Source organism: Oncorhynchus gorbuscha, linkage group LG20 (assembly GCF_021184085.1).
Source record: "Oncorhynchus gorbuscha isolate QuinsamMale2020 ecotype Even-year linkage group LG20, OgorEven_v1.0, whole genome shotgun sequence".
Classification (NCBI taxonomy): domain Eukaryota; kingdom Metazoa; phylum Chordata; class Actinopteri; order Salmoniformes; family Salmonidae; genus Oncorhynchus; species Oncorhynchus gorbuscha.
This window is the reverse complement of record NC_060192.1, coordinates 36,976,071-36,983,324: the sequence shown is the minus strand read 5'-3', so window position 1 is coordinate 36,983,324 and position 7,254 is coordinate 36,976,071. Positions and strand designations below refer to the sequence as shown.

Sequence of the window (7,254 nt, the reverse complement as noted above, 5' to 3'; positions counted from 1 at the left end):
GGGGGATGGAGAGAGTGATGGAGAGAGGGATGGAGAGAGGGATGGAAAGATGGATGGAGAGAGGGATGGAGAGGGGGATGGAGAGAGGAATGGAGAGGGGGATGGAGAGAGGGATGGAGAGAGGGATGGAGAGGGGGATGGAGAGGGGGATGGAGAGAGTGATGGAGAGAGGGATGGAGAGAGGGATGGAAAGAGGGATGGAGAGAGGGATGGAGAGGGGGATGGAAAGAGGGATGGAGAGAGGGATGGAGAGAGGGATGGAGAGAGGAATGGAGAGAGGAATGGAAAGAGGAATGGAGAGAGGGATGGAGAGAGGGATGGAGAGAGGAATGGAGAGGAGGATGGAGAGAGGGATGGAGAGAGGGATGGAGAGAGGGATGGAGAGGGGGATGGAGAGGGGGATGGAGAGAGTGATGGAGAGAGGGATGGAGAGAGGGATGGAAAGATGGATGGAGAGAGGGATGGAGAGAGGGATGGAGAGAGGGATGGAAAGATGGATGGAGAGAGGGATGGAAAGAGGGATGGAGAGAGGGATGGAAAGATGGATGGAGAGAGGGATGGAGAGAGCGATTGTAAACCAGGAATTCAGAGAAAAGAGGAAATGGACATAAAAATAAGTGACCTCTACTGTCACACACACACACACGCACACACGCACGCACGCACGCACGCACGCACGCACGCATGCGCACACACACACACACACACACACACACACACACACACACACACACACACACACACACACACACACACACACACACACACACACACACACACACACACACACACACACACACACACACACACACACACACACACACACACGGTCCCGTGGTCAAAGCTGAGGCCAGAATGTCATGACATTTAGACAAGCGGTACCGGATCCATTATTCATGTTAATACCACAATGGAGTAAACAACAGAATGGCCTCCCCTCACACTATGAAGCGTGTGTGTGTTCTTGCCTCTGAAATCAGTTAAGGAGTAGAAAGCGTTGTAATGAGCCTGTTGCCTGGATACAAAAAGCATAATTAAGAGCAATTATCAGCCACTTCAGTTCACACCAACAAGGTTTATCAGACGGTTCAAAACAACATCAACAAATGAATACGGAAAAAGACAGAGGAACAATAGAGAGAGTAGGAGGGAGAGATGGCACCCTATTCCCTATATATAGGTCACTACTTTAGACCAGAGCCCTATGGCACCCTATTCCCTATATATAGTGCACTACTTTAGACCAGAGTCCTATGGCACCCTATTCCCTATATATAGTGCACTACTTTAGACCAGAGCCCTATGGCACCCTATTCCCTATATATAGTGCACTACTTTAGACCAGAGTCCTATGGCACCCTATTCCCTATATATAGTGCACTACTTTAGACCAGAGCCCTATGGCACCCTATTCCCTATATATAGTGCACTACTTTAGACCAGAGCCCTATGGCACCCTATTCCCTATATATAGTGCTCTACTTTAGACCAGAGCCCTATGGCACCCTATTCCCTATATATAGTGCACTACTTTAGACCAGAGCCCTATGGCACCCTATTCCCTATATATAGTGCACTACTTTAGACCAGAGCCCTATGGCACCCTATTCCCTATATATAGTGCACTACTTTAGACCATTTACATTACATTACATTTAAGTCATTTAGCAGACGCTCTTATCCAGAGCGACTTACAAATTGGTGCATTCACCTTATGACATCCAGTGGAACAGCCACTTTACAATAGTGCATCTAAATCTTAAAGGGGGGGGGGGTGAGAGGGAATACTTATCCTATCCTAGGTATTCCTTAAAGAGGTGGGGTTTCAGGTGTCTCCGGAAGAGAGCCCTATGGCACCCTATTCCCTATATAGTGCACTACTTTAGACCAAAGCACTACTTACTAAAGTATTCACCCCCCTTGGTGTTTTTCCTATTTCGTTTCATTCCAACTTGTAATTTATATAGATTTTTATTTGGATTTCATGTAAATACACAAATTGGTGAATTGAACTGAAAAAATATATATATATGAAAAACGGAAAAGTTCATATTTATTCACCCCCTTTGCTATGAAGCCTCTAAATATGATCTGGTGCAACCAATTACCTTCAGAAGTCACTTAATTAGTCATGTAAAGTCCAAATGTGTGCAATCTATGTGTCACATGATATGTCACATGATTGCAGTATACTGTATATACAGTGCCTTGCGAAAGTATTCGGCCCCCTTGAACTTTGCGACCTTTTGCCACATTTCAGGCTTCAAACATAAAGACATAAAACTGTATTTTTTTTGTGTGGAATCAACAACAAGTGGGACACAATCATGAAGTGGAACGATATTTATTGGATATTTCAAACTTTTTTAACAAATCAAAAACTGAAAAATTGGGCGTGCAAAATTATTCAGCCCCTTTACTTTCAGTGCAGCAAACTCTGTCCATGTTTTTCATCGGCAGGGACTGGGAAACTGGTCAGAATTGAAGGAATGATGGATGACGATAAATACATGGACATTTTTGAAGGAAACCTGTTTCAGTAGAACAACATCGGTCTCCTACATGTCATCTCTCTCTCAGTAGAGTAGAACAACATCGGTCTCCTACATGTCATCTCTCTCTCAGTAGAGTAGAACAACATCGGTCTCCTACATGTCATCTCTCTCTCAGTAGAGTAGAACAACATCGGTCTCCTACATGTCATCTCTCTCTCAGTAGAGTAGAACAACATCGGTCTCCTACATGTCATCTCTCTCTCAGTAGAGTAGAACAACATCGGTCTCCTACATGTCATCTCTCTCTCAGTAGAGTAGAACAACATCGGTCTCCTACATGTCATCTCTCTCTCAGTAGAGTAGAACAACATCGGTCTCCTACATGTCATCTCTCTCTCAGTAGAGTAGAACAAAAGCAAGCCTAGGGCGAGGAGGAACAGAGCTCATGTCACTTCTCACAATGAGAGATGGAGGGAGACTAAGAGAGAGGGGCAGAGAATGATGGGGATGAGGAGAGACTATTTTATTATGAGAGATGGAGGGAGACTAAGAGAGAGGGACAGAGAATGATGGGGATGAGGAGAGACTATTTTATTATGAGAGATGGAGGGAGACTAAGAGAGAGGGGCAGAGAATGATGGGGATGAGGAGAGACTATTTTATTATGAGAGATGGAGGGAGACTAAGAGAGAGGGGCAGAGAATGATGGGGATGAGGAGAGACTATTTTATTATGAGAGAGGGGCAGAGAATGATGGGGATGAGGAGAGACTATTTTATTATGAGAGATGGAGGGAGACTAAGAGAGAGGAGCAGAGAATGATGGGGATGAGGAGAGACTATTTTATTATGAGAGATGGAGGGAGACTAAGAGAGAGGAGCAGAGAATGATGGGGATGAGGAGAGACTATTTTATTATGAGAGATGGAGGGAGACTAAGAGAGAGGAGCAGAGAATGATGGGGATGAGGAGAGACTATTTTATTATGAGAGATGGAGGGAGACTAAGAGAGAGGAGCAGAGAATGATGGGGATGAGGAGAGAATATTTTATTATGAGAGATGGAGGGAGACTAAGAGAGAGGGGCAGAGAATGATGAGGATGAGGAGAGACTATTTTATTATGAGAGATGGAGGGAGACTAAGAGAGAGGGGCAGAGAATGATGGGGATGAGGAGAGACTATTTTATTATGAGAGATGGAGGGAGACTAAGAGAGAGGAGCAGAGAATGATGGGGATGAGGAGAGACTATTTTATTATGAGAGATGGAGGGAGACTAAGAGAGAGGAGCAGAGAATGATGGGGATGAGGAGAGACTATTTTATTATGAGAGATGGAGGGAGACTAAGAGAGAGGAGCAGAGAATGATGGGGATGAGGAGAGACTATTTTATTATGAGAGATGGAGGGAGACTAAGAGAGAGGAGCAGAGAATGATGGGGATGAGGAGAGACTATTTTATTATGAGAGATGGAGGGAGACTAAGAGAGAGGAGCAGATAATGATGGGGATGAGGAGAGACTATTTTATTATGAGAGATGGAGGGAGACTAAGAGAGAGGAGCAGAGAATGATGGGGATGAGGAGAGACTATTTTATTATGGGAGATGGAGGGAGACTAAGAGAGAGGAGCAGAGAATGATGGGGATGAGGAGAGACTATTTTATTATGAGAGATGGAGGGAGACTAAGAGAGAGGAGCAGATAATGATGGGGATGAGGAGAGACTATTTTATTATGAGAGATGGAGGGAGACTAAGAGAGAGGAGCAGAGAATGATGGGGATGAGGAGAGACTATTTTATTATGAGAGATGGAGGGAGACTAAGAGAGAGGGGCAGAGAATAATGGGGATGAGGAGAAACTATTTTATTATGAGAGATGGAGGGAGACTAAGAGAGAGGAGCAGAGAATGATGGGGATGAGGAGAGACTATTTTATTATGAGAGATGGAGGGAGACTAAGAGAGAGGAGCAGAGAATGATGGGGATGAGGAGAGACTATTTTATTATGAGAGATGGAGGGAGACTAAGAGGGAGGGGCAGAGAATGAGGGGGATAAGGAGAGACTATTTTATTATGAGAGATGGAGGGAGACTAAGAGGGAGGGGCAGAGAATGATGGGGATGAGGAGAGACTATTTTATTATGAGAGATGGAGGGAGACTAAGAGAGAGGAGCAGAGAATGATGGGGATGAGGAGAGACTATTTTATTATGAGAGATGGAGGGAGACTAAGAGAGAGGAGCAGAGAATGATGGGGATGAGGAGAGACTATTTTATTATGAGAGATGGAGGGAGACTAAGAGAGAGGAGCAGAGAATGATGGGGATGAGGAGAGACTATTTTATTATGAGAGATGGAGGGAGACTAAGAGAGAGGAGCAGATAATGATGGGGATGAGGAGAGACTATTTTATTATGAGAGATGGAGGGAGACTAAGAGAGAGGAGCAGAGAATGATGGGGATGAGGAGAGACTATTTTATTATGAGAGATGGAGGGAGACTAAGAGAGAGGAGCAGAGAATGATGGGGATGAGGAGAGACTATTTTATTATGAGAGATGGAGGGAGACTAAGAGAGAGGAGCAGATAATGATGGGGATGAGGAGAGACTATTTTATTATGAGAGATGGAGGGAGACTAAGAGAGAGGAGCAGAGAATGATGGGGATGAGGAGAGACTATTTTATTATGAGAGATGGAGGGAGACTAAGAGAGAGGGGCAGAGAATAATGGGGATGAGGAGAAACTATTTTATTATGAGAGATGGAGGGAGACTAAGAGAGAGGAGCAGAGAATGATGGGGATGAGGAGAGACTATTTTATTATGAGAGATGGAGGGAGACTAAGAGAGAGGAGCAGAGAATGATGGGGATGAGGAGAGACTATTTTATTATGAGAGATGGAGGGAGACTAAGAGGGAGGGGCAGAGAATGAGGGGGATAAGGAGAGACTATTTTATTATGAGAGATGGAGGGAGACTAAGAGGGAGGGGCAGAGAATGATGGGGATGAGGAGAGACTATTTTATTATGAGAGATGGAGGGAGACTAAGAGAGAGGAGCAGATAATGATGGGGATGAGGAGAGACTATTTTATTATGAGAGATGGAGGGAGATTAAGAGAGAGGAGCAGAGAATGATGGGGATGAGGAGAGACTATTTTATTATGAGAGATGGAGGGAGACTAAGAGGGAGGGGCAGAGAATGATGGGGATGAGGAGAGACTATTTTATTATGAGAGATGGAGGGAGACTAAGAGGGAGGGGCAGAGAATGAGGGGATAAGGAGAGACTATTTTATCATGACAGATGGAGGAGACTAAGAGAGAGGATCAGAGAATGATGGGGATGAGGAGAGACTATTTTATTATGAGAGATGGAGGGAGACTAAGAGAGAGGGGCAGAGAATGATGGGGATGAGGAGAGACTATTTTATTATGAGAGAGGGGCAGAGAATGATGGGGATGAGGAGAGACTATTTTATTATGAGAGATGGAGGGAGACTAAGAGAGAGGGGCAAAGAATGATGGGGATGAGGAGAGACTATTTTATTATGAGAGATGGAGGGAGACTAAGAGAGAGGGGCAGAGAATGATGGGGATGAGGAGAGACTATTTTATTATGAGAGATGGAGGGAGACTAAGAGAGAGGAGCAGATAATGATGGGGATGAGGAGAGACTATTTTATTATGAGAGATGGAGGGAGACTAAGAGAGAGGAGCAGAGAATGATGGGGATGAGGAGAGACTATTTTATTATGAGAGATGGAGGGAGACTAAGAGAGAGGGGCAGAGAATGATGGGGATGAGGAGAGACTATTTTATTATGAGAGATGGAGGGAGACTAAGAGAGAGGAGCAGAGAATGATGGGGATGAGGAGAGACTATTTTATTATGAGAGATGGAGGGAGACTAAGAGAGAGGGGCAAAGAATGATGGGGATGAGGAGAGACTATTTTATTATGAGAGATGGAGGGAGACTAAGAGAGAGGAGCAGAGAATGATGGGGATGAGGAGAGACTATTTTATTATGAGAGATGGAGGGAGACTAAGAGAGAGGGGCAAAGAATGATGGGGATGAGGAGAGACTATTTTATTATGAGAGATGGAGGGAGACTAAGAGAGAGGGGCAGAGAATGATGGGGATGAGGAGAGACTATTTTATTATGAGAGATGGAGGGAGAGTAAGAGAGAGGAGCAGAGAATGATGGGGATGAGGAGAGACTATTTTATTATGAGAGATGGAGGGAGACTAAGAGAGAGGAGCAGAGAATGATGGGGATGAGGAGAGACTATTTTATTATGAGAGATGGAGGGAGACTAAGAGAGAGGAGCAGAGAATGATGGGGATGAGGAGAGACTATTTTATTATGAGAGATGGAGGGAGACTAAGAGAGAGGGGCAGAGAATGATGGGGATGAGGAGAGACTATTTTATTATGAGAGATGGAGGGAGACTAAGAGAGAGGAGCAGAGAATGATGGGGATGAGGAGAGACTATTTTATTATGAGAGATGGAGGGAGACTAAGAGAGAGGGGCAGAGAATGATGGGGATGAGGAGAGACTATTTTATTATGAGAGATGGAGGGAGACTAAGAGAGAGGAGCAGAGAATGATGGGGATGAGGAGAGACTATTTTATTATGAGAGATGGAGGGAGACTAAGAGAGAGGGGCAGAGAATGATGGGGATGAGGAGAGACTATTTTATTATGAGAGATGGAGGGAGACTAAGAGAGAGGGGCAAAGAATGATGGGGATGAGGAGAG

General features: G+C 44.7%; 1 protein-coding gene across 1 annotated transcript in view; it reads left to right on the top strand.

Moving 5' to 3' along the window:
• Window positions 1-7,254, top strand: part of LOC124006601 (serine-rich and transmembrane domain-containing protein 1) — a 30,567-nt gene that overhangs the window by 4,856 nt on the left and 18,457 nt on the right. The gene's annotated exons all lie outside the window — the stretch shown is intronic.